This window comes from Dendropsophus ebraccatus, chromosome 10 (assembly GCF_027789765.1).
Source record: "Dendropsophus ebraccatus isolate aDenEbr1 chromosome 10, aDenEbr1.pat, whole genome shotgun sequence".
NCBI classification, from domain to species: domain Eukaryota; kingdom Metazoa; phylum Chordata; class Amphibia; order Anura; family Hylidae; genus Dendropsophus; species Dendropsophus ebraccatus.
Genome location: NC_091463.1, coordinates 14,014,051 through 14,027,054, shown reverse-complemented (window position 1 = coordinate 14,027,054; position 13,004 = coordinate 14,014,051).

Here is a 13,004-nt window from a genome sequence, read left to right as displayed (position 1 = left end):
TGATGTTGCCCTTAAAAGAGGTTGTACACCTTTTTTCTCTTCTAAATCAACTGGTTCCAGAGATTTGTAATTTACTTCTATTAAAAAATCTTGAGTCTTCCAGTACTTATCAGCTGCTGTATGTCCTGCAGGAAGTAGTGTATTCTCCCCAGTCTGACACAGTGCTCTCTGCTGCCACCTCTGTCCATGTCAGGAACTGTCCAGAGCAGTAGAAAATCCCCATAGACAACCTCTTTTTTTCTCTAGACTGAGAAAATACACCACTTCCTACAGACATACAGCAGCTGTTAAGTACTGGAAGACTTGAAATGTTTTAATAGAAGTAAATTAAAAACATTTTTTTTGTGAACTACCCCTTTAAAGTTGGCTTTGGACAATTCCCTCTATGGTACAGTGATCGCAGGTTGTGCCACTGCTTGGACCCCCAGCCATTAGCATTAGCAAATGTCCAATTTACCTGCAGTGCCCCCACAGGAGAAATGAAGAAGTGCAACGCTACAATAAATTGGCTGCCCATGTGATACACAGACGTGCCAGGTCCTCCGGAGGGCTGGCCATGCTTTGTAACTCACATTTATAAAATAATTTCTAGATGTCATTTTTGTTCTGAGAAAGTATGTGGTGTATGCATTTAATCCTATGCCGGCCTTGTGACATCGTGACCGCTGCTTAGTCATTTGGATTACACATTCCTATAGACCATAAGCCGTCTAATGATATGGTCATGAATCAACATTTTCATGTATTTCATTTTTTTCTAGTAAACGTGTAGAAATATGACAGCCGAGCCTTTCTAGGGGAAGAAGTGGCAGGCTGCACATTTCAGTGACAGCGGCCACTACAGGAGGAATGTGGTATTACATGGTGTCTCTCTGAATCCTATGTAAGGGTATATGCACACTGAGCAATTCTTGCGGAATTCCGCTCTAATTTCGCTGCAAAAAGTGGGCGGAATTCCGCCCCTGTAAATGCAACATTGCTCCTTTCCATAGATGAAAAATGGGATTTTCGGCTGCCCGTGCACACTGAGTAAATTTCTGTCCGGAATTCTGCGCGGAATACATGTTCTGCCCAAAGAATTGACATGTCAATTCTTTGGGCGGATTCCGGTAGAGGAATCTTATAGAAGTAAATGGGGCTTGAATTCTGCTGGAAATCCGCTTGCATTCCGCTCGATTTCCACTCGGATTCCGCTCAAATTCTGCTCAAATTCAGCTTCTAGGGTGGGTTCAGACTACTTAATTCTTGCAGATAAATTCCGTCGCCAGAACACGCTCACGGCCGCGTGCCTTTCCGCCGGTTCCATAGACACCATTTTATGGCCCGGCTGATTCCGCTATCCATGCGGAATCCGCCCGTGAATAGAATGGCCGTGAGCACGTACAGGCAACGGAATTCGGCGGAATTTATCCGTGAGAATTCTGAATTCTGAACCCACCCTTATTCTGCCAGAGCAGAATAGGCGAGGAATTTCAAGCAGAAATCTTTCATCTACAATTCCTCGAGAATTGCTCAGTGTGCACATACCCCTATACCAGAGAGGGAGCGAGTCTTTGCAGTAGTTGCCCCCCAATGGCATCCTTTTCCTTTGTAGCCTCATAGGGTGGGTTCACACTGAGGAATTCTTACGGATAAATTCCGCTAGCTCCATAGACACCATTTTATGGGCTGTCTGATTCCGCATTCCGCTGAAAGAATTGACGTGTCAATTCTTTAGGCGGAATGCGGAATCAGGCGTCCCATAGAATGGTGTCTATGAAGCCGGTGGAAAGGCACGCGGCCGTGAGAGCGTGCAGGCGACAGAATTCTGCGGAATTTATCCGAGAGAATTCCGTAGTCTGAACCCACCCATAGTCTGTACAGTTCATAGTAATTGTTTATAAGGAAGTTTTCCCATCTATGTAGCACATTGGCCATGTAGCTGAAAATGGAATGGACTTGTCTAGTTTGGCCAACCCATTTTTGAGCAGTTTCCAGAGCATCTCTTTCTCTTTCTCTGCAGAACCCGTCCTGTCCGGCATCTCAATAATGTGAATGACTATTGTGTAATGCTGGATTTCCCCTTTGGTGGCGCTGCAGTGAAATCTCACACTTACTAAAATTTACACACCAAGTACAGTCACTACAGGTTCCATCAGAGGGACAATTTGTGATCTCCCCATTGTTAAGGGATAATGTAAAGTGAAAAATCCCTTTAAGTATTAATTCTAAGGGCCCTATTACACGGGACGATTATAATGCGAAAAATTGTTATATCGTTCGAATTTAAACGATAATCGTTCCGTGTAATTGCAGGCAACGATCGAAAAATCATTCGTATGTCGTTGATTTAGATCAGAACCTAAAATTATCGTTAATCGTTCGTTGTAATTCCACATTCGTTCGCTCAAGTTCCGCATTTGTTCACTAATCGCTCAGTGTAATTGCACATTGTTCATTGTTTTGCTGGGATCAGAAGGAATAAACAATCATAGTAACGATTGTAATAACAAGTGTAGTAACGATCGTAACTAACAATTGTCATTTTGTGTAATATGGTGAACGATTTCAGGTTAATGATAAGCAATCTCGTTTGCGATCGTTTATCGTTAAAAATCGCTCCGTGTAATAGGACCCTTACTGTCACTTTAAGAAAAACTTTTTATAGGTTACAGATATACTTTGCTTAGTCAGCGTCTGGCTAGATGGGACCTGTAATAAGATAGGTAGAGAAGGGAGCCAAGGAGTGAAGTGCAAACACCCAGACCCCGACTAATCAAAACTTTTTGACATGTTTGTGTAGCGTGTAAAAAGTTTTAAAAGTGACAGTAACACTTTAACCTCACTAGTTAAAGGGATACTCCAGTGAAAATCTTTTTCTTTCAAATCAACTGGTTTCAGAAAGTTATATAGATTTGTAATTCTATTTAAAAATTTCCAGTCTTTCAGTACGTATCAGCTGCTGCATGTCCTGCAGGAAGTGGTAAATTCTTTTCAGTCTGACACAGTGCTCTCTATCCTTGACAGGAACTGTCCAGAGCAGTAGATAATCCCCATAGAAAACCTCTTCTTCTCTAGACAGTTCCTGCGATGGACAGAGGTGGCAGCATAGTGTACGAGTGGGAAGGATATACCACTTCCTGCAGGACATCCAGCAAGTGCTGGAAGACTGGAAATTTTTAAATAAAAGTAAATTACAAATCTATATAGCTTACTAAAACCAGTTGATTTGATAAAAAAAAAGAGTACCCCTTTAAGTATACATGCTACTAGAAGTCTAACAACCCCCAATACTTCATTGTGTACTTTTGTTCTCAACTCCCAGCTCTTCCATAACAACAAGAGATATAGTAGAGCCCCCCATAGCTAGATACAGCAGCCTGGAAGGCCTGAGCATGAGATCAATCCAACATTCTCCATGAATCCCGGCCTTGTTCTCTTCTTGGTTGGTTCCCAAGCTGCCAGCGTGACGGCTTGTACCTGTTGACTCAGTCTTGGACCTCAGCACCCAGTTGTGAGAACGCTGCGACATTGCCAAGCAGCCTGGCGGCCCGGTCTCATAACTCAGCGCGGGGATCCCCTGGGCCCATGGATTTACATGTCATTTGTTTGACTTTGATTGCAAAGCAAAACACTTGGTGCTTACCTAAGCGGGCGGCGCTGGCACCGGCCCAAATCCGAGCAGCCTGGAGCTAAAAATATATGTCTGCAGGGAATGTGAGCGTTAACCCTATAAGATAAGGAGGGACGGGCTACATTGTTGTATCAGGGGGGCCGCCAGTTGGAAGACATGTATAGGTCCTTGCAGTTCTATCCAGGCTTCTATGTGACCATTACTGTAGTTTATGTTTGTTACTTTGTATAATGTATCTACATCGCTTCTGTGCTTAGATACAGGGAAACGCTAGAGATGGTATCACAAGGAAACAAAACAACATGGCGGAAAGGCCCCATAAGAGCTTCACGATATTATAGCGTTACTGTCATTTAAATGGGTACTGTCACTTTAAAAAAAAAACTTTTGAGAAAAGTTTTCATTGGTCAGATTCTGCTTGTTAAGAAATTCACTAACAGTTTGATAGGGTGAAGTTGGGTGAAGCGCTCCAGTAAGCCCTTCACTCCCTGGGTCGCTGCCTTTTCTGTCTTGCTGCCGGGACACACTTTATTTTAGGTCTGTGGAGAGAAGCGCGCAGCCAAGCACTTCTCCTGTCTCTATCTAATAGTCAGTGGGGGTCACGGACACTGTCCCCCCAAACAGACTTATACTTTCAGTGATGTATTATGTCCAGAATACAGATCAGCCATGATTTGCATAAAAATCGCTGCTTTTTACTGAAATTTTACACAAATCAGGGCAAAACTGCAGCCAGGAGACAATGCAGTAACATTAGAGAATATATTGAAGGACCTTATCATGTGACAATGATGTCACCACAGGTCCTTTACAGGCTGCACTATGGAGGAAAAAGACTTAAGTTAGTGCCGCCTTTGTTACAGTGGGTTGGGGGGGATCCAAGCTTGGTGAACAGCCCGGGACCCATAGTAAAGGTACACCTGGTTGTATCCATGTTTTCCAGGACTCCCTAGGGCTGCATCCAACTTCTCCAGAAGACGGAAGTCAAATGTGAAGTGTTGGGGTTTTGACGAACATTGCTGAACTTTCGGAAGGTTCACTCAACACTATTCAGCACTTGCTGTCTCTCTCCTCCATCTTACTTGTTGCAGGAGACGGGCTCTATTGTAAAGCTATGGGGCACAGATCAGACCAAGCGGCATGCTGGAGAATGAAGCGCACAGCTGAACACTTCTCCCAGCTATATCTAGCGATTAGTGAGGGTTTCAGCTCTGAGACCTCCATAAATCAAGTGTTTTGACATGTATGTGTGATGCCTCAAAAGCTTTTAAAGTGTCAGTAAAGCTTTATGATCATTTATCACTGGGGCCCCCACTGACTGCAAGAATGGAATTCTCCTAGTAGGAATGGAGTGGCAGTGCACTTGCATGGCCACTGCTCCATTTACTGCTATGGGTCTAAGATAGATTCCACCTGTAAAAAGAAACAAACAATCAAACAGCACCACTCTTGTCATCAGTTTAGGTGTGGTATTGCAGCTCAGTGCCAAGGAAGGGGATGGAGCTAAATTGTAATACCGCACACAACCTGAGGACAGGGGTGGCGCTATTTTTGCAAGAAAGTAGATGTGCTTCTTCTAATATTGGATAAACCCCTTTAAGGGAAGGATTACAACGCAAGTTTCTCCATCGCAGTCAATAAAAGTGAATGTGGTTGTGTTGAAGTTTTTCTATTCTCTTCCTACTATTCACAATGAACATCTTCTCTTCTCAATCCATCACTTAATCTGTTCACTCAAAGTTTTTTGAACAAAGGAGTGAAGTCACTATTTGGCCTAATCCTACCTTAAATCTATAAATATCGGATACATAGATTGCGGCTCGGAGCCAAGAGACGTGTCATGGTTTATAGACTGACGAAATAAGGAGCCCTAACACAGTCCCTGAGTCCCCCGGCTATAGCCGGCTAATCACAGTAGGAGGCTCCACCCTTCCCGGCGAGGAATCCTGGGCTGCAATGGGCACACACTAAGTAGCGCACAATTTATAGAAGACATAGCTCGTAATTTTGAAGGCATAAACTAGAACACTGTGTTGATTTTTTAATATAGAACATATGTACAGTATTCTCCACCAGCAGTGTCCTATGCTATACACTGGCTCTGGACTGGATTCTCAATTTCTTCACAGACACACTGCCACCTGCAGGGCGTGAACAGGTACTACATCCTTCTGGATTTATGGGACCTTTGTGAACATCTCCTTAAAATTGGAAATGTGCCACCGACTAATAGAATGGGAAGCAAATCTGGAAAACAATTACTGTTGGTGACGTCCATTCATCATTCATGAGAAGGAGAACTATAGATCGGTGTCACCTTTGCCTGTTGCAAGACTACAACTCCCATCGCATTACTCCCAGTATCAGACAGTGCAGTGTGGATTTTATATTAGACCAGGGGTAGGGAACCTTGGATCTCCAGCTATTGCAAAACTACAACTCCCATCATGCCTGGACAGCCAACGCTTTGAATCTTTGTAGGAAATTAGAACTGAATCCGATGGTCTTGTACATATCCCTTTAAATAGGCGCTGGTCTGCTATCCTGGTGTATCTGGCTCCCCCATGTACAGTGAGAGGAAATGTGACATGAGCAGTGGAGCTGTACATGTCAGGACACCATCATACAGAAGAGGTAGGAAATAACATGAGGACACCATCATACAGAAGAGGTAGGAAATAACATGAGGACACCATCATAGAGAAGAGGTAGGAAATAACATGAGGACACAATCATACAGAAGAGGTAGGAAATAACATGAGGACACCATCATACAGAAGAGGTAAGAAATAACATGAGGACACCATCATACAGAGGAGGTAGGAAATAATATGAGGACATCATCATACAGAGGAGGTAGGAAATAACATGAGGACACCATCATACTGAGGAGGTAGGAAATAACATGAGGACACCATCATACAGATGAGGTAGGAAATAACATGAGGACACCATCATACAGAGGAGGTAGGAAATAACATGAGGACACCATCATACAGAAGAGGTAGGAAATAACATGAGGACACCATCATACAGAAGAGGTAGGAAATAACATGAGGACATCATCATACTGAGGAGGTAGGAAATAACATGAGGACACCATCATACTGAGGAGGTAGGAAATAACATGAGGACACCATCATACAGAGGAGGTAGGAAATAATATGAGGACACCATCATACAGAGGAGGTAGGAAATAACATGAGGACACCATCATACAGATGAGGTAGGAAATAACATGAGGACACCATCATACAGAAGAGGTAGGAAATAACATGAGGACACCATCATACAGAGGAGGTAGGAAATAACATGAGGACACCATCATACAGAAGAGGTAGGAAATAACATGAGGACACCATCATACAGAAGAGGTAGGAAATAACATGAGGACACCATCATACAGAGGAGGTAGGAAATAACATGAGGACACCATCATACAGAGGAGGTAGGAAATAACATGAGGACACCATCATACTGAGGAGGTAGGAAATAACATGGGGACACCATCATAAGGAGAGCTAGTAATATCAGAGAGGAATAACGCGAGGACACCGAGCGCTCACCGACATCACAATACCTGGAACTGGATCAATAGTCGTGGGAGTCTAGAGAGTCCATGAGTCAGTGAGCTGGGATATACTGTATATCAGGAGACTGCATTATATCCTATGCAGTATTACTGGGAAATGTGGTGACATACTGACACTTGGGGTACAGGATAGTGACACCTGGGGTACAGGATAATGACACTTGGGGTACAGGATGATGACACTTGGGGTACAGAATAGTGACACGCTGACACTTGGGGTACAGGATAATGACACTTGGGGTAAGGATAGTGACATTTGGGGTGCAGAATAGTGACACGCTGACACTTGGGGTACAGGATAATGAAACTTGGGGTACAGGATAATGACACAATGACACTTGGGGTACAGGATAATAATACGCTGATACTTCGGGTACAGGATAATGAAACTTGGGGTACAGGATAATGACACTGGAAGTACAGGATAGTGACACTTGGGGTGCAGGATAATGACAGTTGGGGTACAGGATAGTGACACTTGGGGTACAGGATAGTGACACGCTGATACTTGGGGTACAGGATAGTGACACGCTGACACAGGGGGTACAGGATAGTGACACGTTTACAATTGGGGTATAGAATAATGAGACTTGGGGTACAGGATAGTGACACGCTGACACTTGGGGTACAGGATAGTGACATGCTGACACTTTGTGTACATGATAGTGACACTTACAATTGGGGTACAGGATGATGACATTTGGGGTACAGGAGGGTGACATGATGACATTGGGGTACAGGATAATGATGACACTTGGGGTACAGAATAATGGCACGGGGTACAGGATAATGACACTTGGGGTACAAGATAATGACACTGGGGTACAGGATAATGACACTTGGGGTACAGGATAATGATGACACTTGGGGTACAGTGTAATGATGATACTTGGGGTACAGGATAATGATGACACTTGGGGTACAGGGTAGTGATACTTAGGGTACAAGATAATGATGATACTTGGGGTACAGGATAATGATGATACTTGGGGTACAGGATAATGATGATACTTGGGGTACAGGATAATAAAACCATTGGGAAAACTTTCCTGTATTTTGTTACATTCTCATCTGAAATCCTTATCTGTTCTTTTCAGCATACAGTAAAGTGTGGATGTCTCTGGGAATATCATGTGATGTCCTTCTATCACTGAAGATGTTACTACTTTTTCCATGGTAATGAATGGATGCTCAGTGTGGACAGCCCCATCATACCCATCATACCCATTATAACCATACTACCCATCCTGCCCATCATACCCATTATAACCATACTACCCATCCTGCCCATCATACCCATTATAACCATACTACCCATCCTGCCCATCATACCCATTATAACCATACTACCCATCCTGCCCATCATACCCATTATAACCATACTACCCATCTTGCCCATCATACTCATCATACCCATCCTGCCCATCATACCCATTATAACCATACTACCCATCCTGCCCATCATACCCATTATAACCATACTACCCATCCTGCCCATCATACCCATTATAACCATACTACCCATCCTGCCCATCATACCCATTATAACCATACTACCCATCCTGCCCATCATACCCATTATAACCATACTACCCATCCTGCCCATCATACCCATTATAACCATACTACCCATCTTGCCCATTATACTCATCCTGCCCATCATACCCATCCTGCCCATCATATCCATTATAACCATACTCCCCATCCTGCCAATCATACTCATCATACCCATCCTGCCCTTCATACCCATCCTACCCATCATACCCATCTCCTCCAGCAAACGTCACAACTTCTAGATCAGTTACCATGCAGATGACTGCACTGCTTCCTTACCTGACATCTGTCCAGATCCAGCATCCAGAGTGTCTTCCACCTCCAAGGATCCAGCACAGACCAGCACCATAAGGAAGAGCAGCGGTGCCAGCTGGCAGTGCCCTCTGGCCATGTCCATAGTCCTTATTCCTTGTGGGAAAATGCATCCAGCCTGGTCTTCACTGGTCAGGCAGCATGTCCATCCCCAGCTATATGGCAGTCTCAGTAAGAGTCTCTATTCTCCATCCCAGGTCAGTCCTATAGAGCACAGAGTTCAGTGCCCACTCTCCTGCAGTCCTGGGCATCTATCTAGCCTTTCCCTGAGGATGCATCACACACATCTATGGGTGAGTTCTTTGTATGGTATCTGGGGTAATAGTGGCTATTGCTTATATGGGGGTCCAGCCCTTACATTTTCTCTAGTTAGGAGCAGAGACCCCAAGTCCAGAAGTGCATCCTTCTCTGCTGATCAGCTCCGAGACTCTGCAGCCCACTCTCAGCTGCCTAGGCTTAGATACACCCACTGAGGGGCTCAGCCATTCAGCAGGGGACAGCCCCCTCCTCAAATTGCTGATGTGCAGGTGGAGGGGAGGTGGGAGCCACCTGTACAGTAGTGGGGGAGTGAGGAGATTTAGGAAGGGGGCTATAATGTCTGAGTCCAGCTGTGCAGAACTGGGACATGCAGGGACAATAGTGGAGTCTCCAGGAATTCAGGATTTTGGGATGTTAATTTCTGGGTGACTATAGTATTACATTGTGTAATGGAACGGAGTGTAAGGTGATCTGTGTGTACAATGGTCTGCAACCTGCGGCTCTATAGCTGTTGCAGAACTACAACTCCCAGCATATCCAGACAGCTGATGGCTAGATAGTAGTAGCAGCATTCTTAGCGTGCACAAGAGCTGCTGCACGAGTCACAGGTTGCAGGACACAGGTATAGATCCTATTACTCTGCTAAACTTGTGCCATTCAGGAGTTTGGGAAAGCTGAGTCACTAACCTTGTGATGCTGCATTTACAGCATTGATCTCAATAGACACTAGGTGGCCCTTCATTTTTCCTGCGGTGATGTAAGTGTTTCTGTGTCTCCCCCACAACTGACGCACAAAAGGGATTGACCATTAGAAATTTTCGGCCATAATGTAACCACTACTTTAATTTAAGTTTGTGTGAACTTTGGAAAAGTTTGTGTGATTGTTATGAAATAATGAAGTGAGGCTGATACAAGGCTGGTCACAAGCATAGGGCGTGATATTCAGTCAGCAGGTCATTGATTTCAGTGGGTGGTGTAATACTTCACTTCTCCTGTGGAGGCGCTGTAGGATATGTAAACATGTGCTGTTAGGTTCTACCTGGTTATAGCTGATGGGTGGAGGTAACAGTAACAAGGTTACAGACTGCTATCACACTGATGTCCAGATTATTAGGATCATCTAATGGAGCAGGAGAAGCTGGGCAGATTGGTATATGGTGTTGTGTAAAGATTCACTACAATGTGTTATTCATTGAACATATCTGCCTATAAGGAGCACTGTTTTAGGCTCCATGGGGCATATCTGGCTATAAGGAGCACTGTTTCGGGCTACAAGCGGCATATCTGGCTATAAGAAGCACTGTTATGGTCTATAAGGGGCATATCTGGCTACATGGGGCATATCTGGCTATAAGGAGCACTGTTTCGGGCTACAAGCGGCATATCTGGCTATAAGAAGCACTGTTACGGTCTATAAGGGGCATATCTGGCAACATGGGGCATATCTGGCTATAAGGAGCACTGTTTCGGTCTACAAGGGGCATATCTGGCTATAAGGAGCACTGTTTCGGGCTGCAATGGGCATATCAGGCTATACTGTTTCGGTCTACAAGGGGCATATCGGTCTACAAGGGGCATATCTGGCTATAAGGAGCACTGTTTTGGGATACAAGGGGCATATCTGGCAATATGGGGCATATCTGGCTATAAGGAGCACTGTTTCGGTCTACAAGGGGCATATCTGGCTATAAGGAGCACTGTTTCGGGCTGCAATGGGCATATCTGGCTATAAGGAGCACTGTTTCGGGCTGCAATGGGCATATCTGGCTACATGGGGCATTATTACTGATAACAGGGGTAATTTATACTGAGGAAGTAGCTATGATTACTGGCTTCTGGGGTTATTTATCGGATGGCACCATTGGGGATACTTATTTTGTACTCGTCACCAGGGGGTTTTCATTAAGCACAGATGGGAGCCATAGAAATCCACAGGGAAAAAAAGCCATTGTAACCGATTCCTCCTACATTGCGTGACAATAAGGAAAAAAGTGCAAGCGAAGTGAAGAAGTAATAGTAATAAATGAAGCAATGCCAAAGACAAGACGCCAGATCTTCTTATTTGCCAAGTTTTATTTAAGTTCAAGGACTTTTTGTTTCTTACAAAATTGGTAATTGTAGAATCAATCTCACAATCCGGTGTCTGGGCTGATAGTTATGATTCAGACAGCAGACTATTCAACTTCTAGGAGTATTGAAGGGGAAAAAAAATTGTGTCCAATTTTCAAAACGTTTTTGTTTTTTTTATTTTCATAGAAATTTTTGCAACAAACCCCCAATTATTATCAAATATAAATAAAAATAACCAACAGATGAGTACATCGTATCAAAAAGAGTACGAAGAGATGTTTAGCATTTTCCATGCAAGTAATGGTCTTTTTTTTTTTTGTTGCTTTTTTTTTTATTTTTTATTAAATAATTTAATATGTATATAGTTCACATGCAAACATTAATTATGCAAGGTACGGCCAGTTCAGTCTGGTTTGGGATGCAAACAATTAAGTGGAGGAATTTTTTATTCTTTTTTAAGTGGCAACAGCTCACAAAGTTAGTCATTTTTGAGTGGGGTGCATTGTCCGAAATGGCCGACGTCTACAAAAAGTCAACAACGCCAGCCATTTCCAGCAGCACGGGGTCATTGGCGCCCCAGGTGCTGGTTTACCCACTGCAAAGTAGTCTAACTCATATACAAACACTATAACAGTACAATATTTGATCTTCTGTCTGTAGGGCAATAGAGGAATCAGTGCAAACCTGTCTCCAACACTCCCGACCTTAAAAAACGATAAATCCTACAGCGAGGAGGGCATTTACTTTAGAACAAACAGGGGATGCTGTATGACGTAAACTAGGGTTAGATGGCCCCAAAGACTTTTTTCATTGTGGAACCGAGAGCCATAGCCGTCTAATGTCATTCCCAACAAGATCTAGAGAATTCCTTATCCACCTAATCAGAAATAAAGATCCAACAACCTTCATAGTCTGGGAGGACCCTACATAGGGAGACATTCAATTATAGATCTATGAGATGGGAGAAGCCGCCAATGCACAAAGACGCACCAAATTTGATTTTCCAAATTTTTGCTAAATTGCTCCCAATGACCTGCGCCTCGATGCATTCCCCTATCTTGTCAGTTTACCTCCAAATGTAGCTGCCAGCTTAAATTGAAATTTTGAAGACCTCCAAGCAAGCGTAAAAATAATTTTGGATGCAAAGATAGAACAGGGAGGTTGATGAAATATGCCGGCAATTTTTTTAAATTTATAAATTTTTTTTTTTAAAAAAAAGCTCTGCATAGCATATTGTATATGTCACCCAAAGTATCAGTTTAGAGTCGGATATGATATTAAAATGAGAGAGGTTCTCCTACAACAGATAGACTTTTACTAAAGTGCGTGCATTGTAAGATATAACTGTGCTTCAACGTAATGGGTGAGTCACCTGTATTACCCATTATCAACCATCGGCCCTCACCTATAATGTCTCGCCTCAATGGGTGGCAGGCCAGGTTGACAGCTATGCCTATTAACCCCCTCCATGCTCAATGCCTCACGTACAGCACTGAAAAACAAATTTTAAAACCCAACAGGGAGTAAGGACCAGGTGTGTGTGAGTGTATGGATGAGGGCAAAGGGCGGATATTCCAGCATATAAAACAACAACGCTCCGATTCC